The sequence below is a fragment of the Ursus maritimus genome, unplaced genomic scaffold (assembly GCF_017311325.1).
Source record: "Ursus maritimus isolate PB19 unplaced genomic scaffold, ASM1731132v1 scaffold_4, whole genome shotgun sequence".
Taxonomy (NCBI): Eukaryota; Metazoa; Chordata; class Mammalia; order Carnivora; family Ursidae; genus Ursus; species Ursus maritimus.
This window is the reverse complement of record NW_024426552.1, coordinates 81,222,967-81,230,590: the sequence shown is the minus strand read 5'-3', so window position 1 is coordinate 81,230,590 and position 7,624 is coordinate 81,222,967. Positions and strand designations below refer to the sequence as shown.

Sequence of the window (7,624 nt, the reverse complement as noted above, 5' to 3'; positions counted from 1 at the left end):
TTTAATTGTGGAATCCTGTTCCAAACCCCAGCCCTCCCACACACAATCACATGTGCATTCACACCTACACAATGTGAATATATCCTTTTTCTTCCCCGTGAGCCCCAAGTCTGCCTTTGTGTCAAAATCACTCAAAGCTTTAAATAAAATACAACTGCTGAGGCCCCTTCCCAGATATTCTAAATAATCATATCTGGGAGCAGACCTTGAGCGTCTGTTTTTTCTGTGTTTTAAGAAAATTAAATGACGTGCATGCCCAAAGTAAAAATTCACACTACAGAAAAGCAAGTCTGTATCCCTTCCACCTAGCCCTCAGTCTTTCCTTCCAAAGACAAACACTTCCAACAGTGACCTGTGATCTGTTTTCTTCCAGAAAGCAATGATCACATATATCCATCTGTTATTTTTCCTTTTTTTTTTTTTTTTTTTGGCTGGGTACGGTGTCCTTTATTGATGATACATGACAAGGCAGGTCTCCCCAAGCCCCTCCCTTCTTCAGGGGGTCTGGAATGGAAACTGTTGAGGTAGGGAGATTCTCAGTGTGTTGGGGGAGGAGTTGGGGCAAGGACTCCCTAGCAGCTGAAGGCCCCTCTCTTCCTCTTGCTCTTGTTGGGGCTGGTGGTCCAGGGGGCTCTTACTCTTTGGAGGTCATGTAGACCACAAAATCTACCACCCAGTTACTGTAGCCAAATTCATTGTTGTGCTAGGAAATGAGCTTGACAAAGTGGTCGTTGAAGGCCATGCAACCCCAGCATTGAAGGTGGAAGAATGGGTGTCACCATTGAAGTCATAGGAGACAAGCTGGTCCTCAGCATTGCCCAGGATGTCCAAGGGACACTCTGATGCCTGTTTCCCTTCTTGATGTCATCGTATTTGGCAGCTTTCTCCAGGTGGCAGGTCAGATCCAAGACTGACATGTTGGGGGTGGAGACATGGAAGGCCATGCCAGTGAGCTTCTCATTCAGTACAAGGATGACCTTGCCTACAGCCTTGGCAGCACCAGTGGAAGCAGGGATGATGTTCTGGGTAGTCCCTCGGCCACCACACAACAGCGTCCCAAAGGGGTCATCGACAGTCTTCAGGGTGGCAGTGATGGCATGGACTGTGGTCATGAGTCCCTCCACTAGGCCAAAACTGTCAGGGATGACCCCTGCCAGAGGGGCCAAGCATTTGGTGGTATAGGAGGACATTGCTGAGAATCTCGAGAGAGTTGTCATATTTCTCATAGTTCATACCCATCACAAATATGGAGGCATCAGCAGGATGGGCGAGATGATGATCCTCTTAGCTCTACCCTTCAAATGAGCCCAGCCTTCTCCATGGTGGTGAAGACCCCAGTGGGCTCCACAAGGTACTCAGCACTAGTATCACCCCATGAGGTTGGCGGGAACTTTCTCTTGGAAGATGGAGATGGGCTTTCTTTCTTTTTTTCTTTTTAAAAACGATTTTATTTATTTGAGAGAGAGAGAAAGCGAGCACAGAGAGGGAGAAGGAGAAGCAGGTTCCCCACTGAGCAGGGAGCCCAATGCAGGGCTTGATCCCTGGACCCTGGGATCATGACCTCAGCTGAAGGCAGACACTCAACCGACTGAGCCATCCAGGTGCCCTGGAGATGGGTTTTCTCTTGATGACAGGTTTCCTGTTCTCAGCCTTGACTGTGCCATTGACTTTGTCATGGGTGGAATCATACTGGAACATGTAGACCATGTATTTGAGGTCAATGAGAAGGGGTCATTGGTGCTGAAAACATCCACTTTGCCAGAGTTAAAAGCAGCCCTGGCGACCAAGTGCCTAATATGGCCAAATCCATTTACTCTGACCTTCACCATCATGTCTTGGGGATGCAGCTGGCACTGCACAAGAAGACGCTGCTGTCTGTCGAACGGCGGGGAGCAGAGAGCCCCCATCTGTTATTTTCCAGCCTCTGTAGAGGATTGTGATGAATAGTTGGCTGAGAATCTCTGACCCGGGCCCTGCTCCATCCACCTCTGAGATGCTTCTTCTGTGGGAAAGGAGGGCGGGAAGAGGGAGGCTTAGGAAGTGGGGAGCTTTCTGAGTAGATGAATTAGAAGGAAAGCCAAAGAGCAGAACCCAGAGAGAGCGTCCTCAGGGCAGCATGCTGCTGCAGAGTGAAAGAGGTGACAATTCCTCTAATATGCATTGAGTACTAATTGCTAAGAGAGGCACTGTGGCGAGACATGGTCAGAAGTGAGTGAAATAATAAGGAAATGCCTTCCAGAGGAGACCCGAGAAGTGTCAAAAATGAAAGGAAAGGGTGATTGGGGTGGAGAGAATGGCATGGGATGTGAATGCTCATTCACCCATGTATTCCAGGTATTTTTTTCTTCAGTTCTTTGGAATGCAGTGGGTGTAATTGCAAGACTATGACACACTTTGGTGTCAGGCTGCCTTGGATCACAGGGGTTGAACATATAGTAGGTGTGGTGACTGTCGTACAGGAGGCACTGGGGAGAGATACACAAAGGAGACATGTCCTTATGTTCAGTGTCTGGGGAAGGCAGACATCCAGAAACCCAACTGCAGTGTGGCAAATATTTTCCTAATGGTGGGTAAGTGCAAGGTGTGTGGAAGGGTGGAATAGGGCTGAAATCTCCTGGGATTTCTTTTAAGAACTGAAACAGGACTTTTTTGGCCTGAATCTTGAAATAGGTCATATGTTTTTGGTCACCATATTCTGGAAGGGGTTGAAACAGATCTGACACAGACAAATTGGGGGACATCTAAGTTTTGGTTAATTTTGGTAAACACTTGGTTATAGTTTTGTGGTCTGTTTGCTTTCCAGAGTCTTCGTGAGTCACGCGAAGACACGAGTGGTGTGCCCGCATACCTGTTTGATAGCCTTTCCTGCTAAGCCTGAGTTAGAAATCAAAGGCTTAACTGAGTTCTATTGTTTTCAGGACTTTTACAATTGCTTTTCTATCTTCCTAATGATACATTTTCATATTCTGAAGACAACGTGTATCTGGAGAGGATCATTATGTACTCAAATCATTTTTTTTTTTTTTGAAAAATGGATAAGAAGGAAATTTTCATGTTGTACCCCAGACTAGTCCAGATTGGGTCCCAGGTCTTTTTCTGAATAAGAAAAGACTGTAATAGGAAGCATTGTGAATCTTTTTTTTTTTCTTTTTAAGTTGGAAGGACTTTTGACAGTCACCATTTTCCTCTTTCTTTTCCTTTTTAAATTCCTATCATGTGCCAAGCCTGGTTGTCTGAGCTGTGTCTTTGCAGCAGCACTGCAAGGGAAGTATTTGCTCTTGCCATCATTTGATGGTATTTGAACTTGGGTAACTCCACACGCAAGTCCAGCTTCCCATTTTGCAGATGAGCCAACTGAAGTCCCAAGGTCATCTCCTTCATTGGTTGCAGATCTTGGAACTCAGGGCTTCTGAATTTGTGATTTTGGTATGTCAAGAGGGTCATCCCTGTGGAAGGACCTGTGTCTTGGATCCCTTCCCTTCCCAGTGCATCCTGTATACAGTCAGCCTACATCCTGCTCCCACCTTCCCCACACCCACAAATCTATGCTTGTGGTTTCCCCAGAACTGCAGATGATGGTCTCAGACTCTATCTCGACCTCTAAACATCTCTGGCATGGACCCCACCATCCAGCCAAACAGAAACTGTACAGTCTCCTACAAGAACTCTAGATACATGCTTCCCTGTCTCTGTCTTAATTCACCATTTCCCTCTTGCTGGAATACCCTTTTCTTGTCAGATCCATGGATGCAAAGGCTACTTGTCTTATAGACCCATCATAATGCCATCTCCCCTGTGAAGCTTGTGAAGTCTTACAGCAGTATAGAGTCTATGTCACTCTTGCTGAAGGACAAGGGACAGGGTGGAGAAGGAAAGGGAAGGGAGAAAATTAGTGTTACTCAAGATAGTAGATAGGAAGCTTGGAGATGGTTGCAATGATGGATGACCCCAAAGCTAGTCAACGGCCACAAGGGTTGTGGCTTATTGAGTGCTTACCACGTCTTAGAGCAGGTAAATGCCGTCATCTCCTAAAAGTCACAGCAAGTCATCGATTTGCTGTGGCTGGAATACAAGTCTAACTCTGCCTGAAGTCAAAGCTAGTGCTCTCCTTTACTGCCATATTGTTTCCTGACGATTGGTTGTGGGGCAAGAAAAGACTAGAGCAATCTTCGAAATGGAGGATTAAAGGGATGAAACAAGATTGGGGTCATGGATTGAGACAATGCAGTGAGAGATGCTGGAATTGGAAAGGGTAAGTGAGGGCCGTGGGCAGAGTGGAGCTGGCTTAGGGATGTGGCCTTTGGTCCCTGCACCCTTTGTCATAACGAGGCAGCTCAGCCTGCAGTGATGATCTGGGCACTGGGGGTTGCATTCATGGCTTGTGAGTCTTGCTCTGTGTTTCAGGGTTTTAGGTTCCCGAGCTCTCTGAAGGCAGGGACTGTGTCTGTGCCTTTTTGAAGTAGAAACATAGTCCGTCCTAGCAAGTAGCCAAATGGGAGAGGCAGAGGGGCGAGCACCTCAATCTGTCCAGGGATGTAGGGAGGCTTCACACAGAGATGAAATGTCCAGGCAGAGAAGAGGAACATGGGAAAGAACAGGGTGAGGGAAACTCAAGGCAGAGGGCAGGGTGTGTGTTCAGGGAGGAAAGCTCAGAGAGGCCTGGGAGTGGTGTGTAGGGATGTGCCCAGAGTGTGAGTCAGGAGCACCCAGTGGGAGAAATAAGGCTGGCGAGACAGCTGGAGCCTGGGCCTGGATATAGAAGTGGCCCTCCTCGTCTACCTCCACACGGTTTGTATCCAACACTCCCGAACTCTCCCCCCAAGACTACTCTCAGCTCCCTATCGTTGACATGTCACCTTGTTTTTGTGTCTTGTAGAGGCCCCGGAGACCCTTCCTACTCCTCTAGGGAATTCTACTCATCTTTCAAGGCATTTTAGACATGTGTCCTGTGAGGCCCGCAGCGGCACCCCCAGAATTCAACTGTCGTCTTGCAAGTGTCTCTTCTACCTCTCTGTTCTAGCTCTGGTCACACTGTTTTGTCCTTCGTCCCTACTATTGTGAAAGCTACTTCGGAGGGAGGAATTTTGTCTTCTCTTTGCATCCCCGATGCTAGCACATAGTAGGTACTCAGCACATTTTGATGACCGAATGACTCTGGACTAGCATTTTTATTTTTCAGGTAGACAGTTTAAGTGGTCAGTGGGGACCCCCACCTCCAGGAACAGTAGAGGGGAATTTCCCTATTTGCCCTGTGAAGGTTAAGTGGGGGGTTGCTCATTGTTAAGGCAGGCCAGCGTCCTGCTCACCCTGACCCCCTTTGGCCTCTGGGACCTGCCTACCAGGCCAGGTGATTTCTCTGCATTTTTCTCCTTTGTCACTCCCCCCCCCTTTCCTGCAATGAGTGTAGCAGCCCCTCAGGAGTTTGATTATATTGCAACATGAATAAGATATTTGAATTATGCTATTTAAATGAGTCATCCCACCCCTAGTGTAATTGTTCACCCCCTGTCACACTAAACGTGATCTACATTTCCAAGAGAGTGCTTGGGGCCTGAATAGGGAATTGCTGAAATTGTGGGCTCCAGTTCCCAGTGGCTTATCTTGTGCATGGCAGGGTGTGTTTTTTGTTTCACATCTGGGCAGATGGGGACTCAGCAGAGCTCCCAGTACAAGCTGCATATATTTACAGAAAGAAGTTGAACGGAATTTCCAGATGTCTGTGTGTGTGCGTGCCCTGTGTGGAGGGGACAGAGAATGGCAGAGTGCAGGCTGGTGTGAAAGATGGTGTCTGATCTTGACAAAGCAGTTTCCCAAATAAGAAAGCTTAAGCTGAATGGATTTAGATTCTGGACTTGTGGTCTGAAATCTCCTTGTTCCACATTTCCTTTGATGAGAGTTTTGGTCACTCTAAAAAATTAGCCTCACTGATGTTTTCAGGATGGATGGATCGCTGAGGTGGCCCTGTTACGTGTTAGCAGTTCCTCATCTTGGAGCTGAGCTATAGGATAGGATCCGTACACTTTCCAAATGCAGCGGGCACATTTCCCTCCATTGTTCATTTCTTTCGATGAAGAGAACATGGTTGATTGTCAGACTGCCAAACATAACGAACTCCAAAGCCACCTCTCAAAATTTGTGAAGGTCTCAGGAACTGGTGGTTATGTTGTCTCAGGCATTTCAATTACTCTGACTCTGTGAATTTGAGTCCTAGCCCATTGGACAAGGTCCACATTGAGATAAAAGGGAATTAAACTTTCCAAATTAAGGACAAATAGTTTTCCTAAAATGATAGATAAAGTCAGGTGTTACATTCATTCAGCAGATATTGATTGTGGGCCCATGAGTCAGAAATATGCTTGGGGTGGGGGTGATACAAGAGAAACAGGCCCTTGAGTCCACTGCCCTCAAGAAGTTCACAGTCTAGTGTGGTTGACGGGCATGCAAATAGTAGCAACATAACGGAGGCATGTACGAAATGCGGTTGGAAATTAGGATGGCAAAGTCTGCCTGAGGAGCCTAGGCAAAGTTTTAAAAAGGATGGTATACTTTTGTTGGAACTTGAAGTATGAGTAGTGGTGTTTACTGGGGTGGGCAATTTGGAGGGGGGTATTCTAGGCAAAGATTGGGGTGGCTAAAGCCTTGTGTACAATGATGGGACTCTCTAATGGGAATCATTAACATGAAGGGCCTTGTATGTCAAAAAATATATACTAGTTTTCCACTGTAGATGTATTAGCAGATATTCATCTGCAAGAACAGAAACCTCCAACCCTACTGTCTTAAAACACTAAAAAAAATTTATTAGCATATATAATATGCTCAAAGGCAAGAAAGTTCCAAGATGGCTGAATTCAGTGGCTCAACTCTGTCACTAAGGACCTAGGCTCTTTCCACTTTTCTGCTCTACCATTCTTGGTATGATGGTTTATCCTCAGACTAGCTCTTCTGATCACAAGGGGACCAAAGAGGAAGAAAGGTTTGTTTGTTTCTGTGTCTTTTTAACCAGGAACGAAAACCCTTCTTAAGAAGCCTCTCCCCCGACCCCATCAGACTTATCCTCATGCCTCAGTGGCCAAAATTGCATCACATGCCCAACCCTAAACTGTTCACTGGCAAGGGGAATGCAACCACCATGACTAGCTCAGACGAATCTGGACTCACTCCCTGGAGGGGACAGACCCACTTCTTCTGAAGTACATGGCCAGATAGAGGACATTGGAACAAAATTGGGCTTCTGATAGAAAGTAAGGCAAACAGGACAAATGGCTGCAGAGTTGACAACCAACAGTGTTTGCTACGGTAGGTGATAAGAGACTGTTCTAGAAGACTGAGCAGGAATTGGCATGGTCAGCATTTCACATTTAAAAAGATCACCCTTTCATTAGTGTAGAGTTTAGTTTTATAGATAGAAAACTGAGAACAAATGGAAGAGTCTTACGAGATATCAAGTCATTGATAAACATAGGTATGGAACTGAAGCTAAAATTTTCCTTAAGTCATGCTCTCTACCTTAAGAGTGGGAGGGGGTTAAGGGATAGGAGGTGACTAGTGCAGAGAAGAGTCTTTCCATTCTGGATTTGCCAAGAAATCCTTTATGATACCAGGGCAAACATGAGATCTCTTT

At 46.3% G+C, this 7,624-nt stretch overlaps 1 pseudogene; it reads right to left on the bottom strand.

Annotated features, from left to right (window-relative positions):
• Positions 1 to 634: 634 nt before the first annotated feature.
• Positions 635 to 3,753, bottom strand: LOC103676104 (annotated as a pseudogene).
• Positions 3,754 to 7,624: the final 3,871 nt, after the last annotated feature.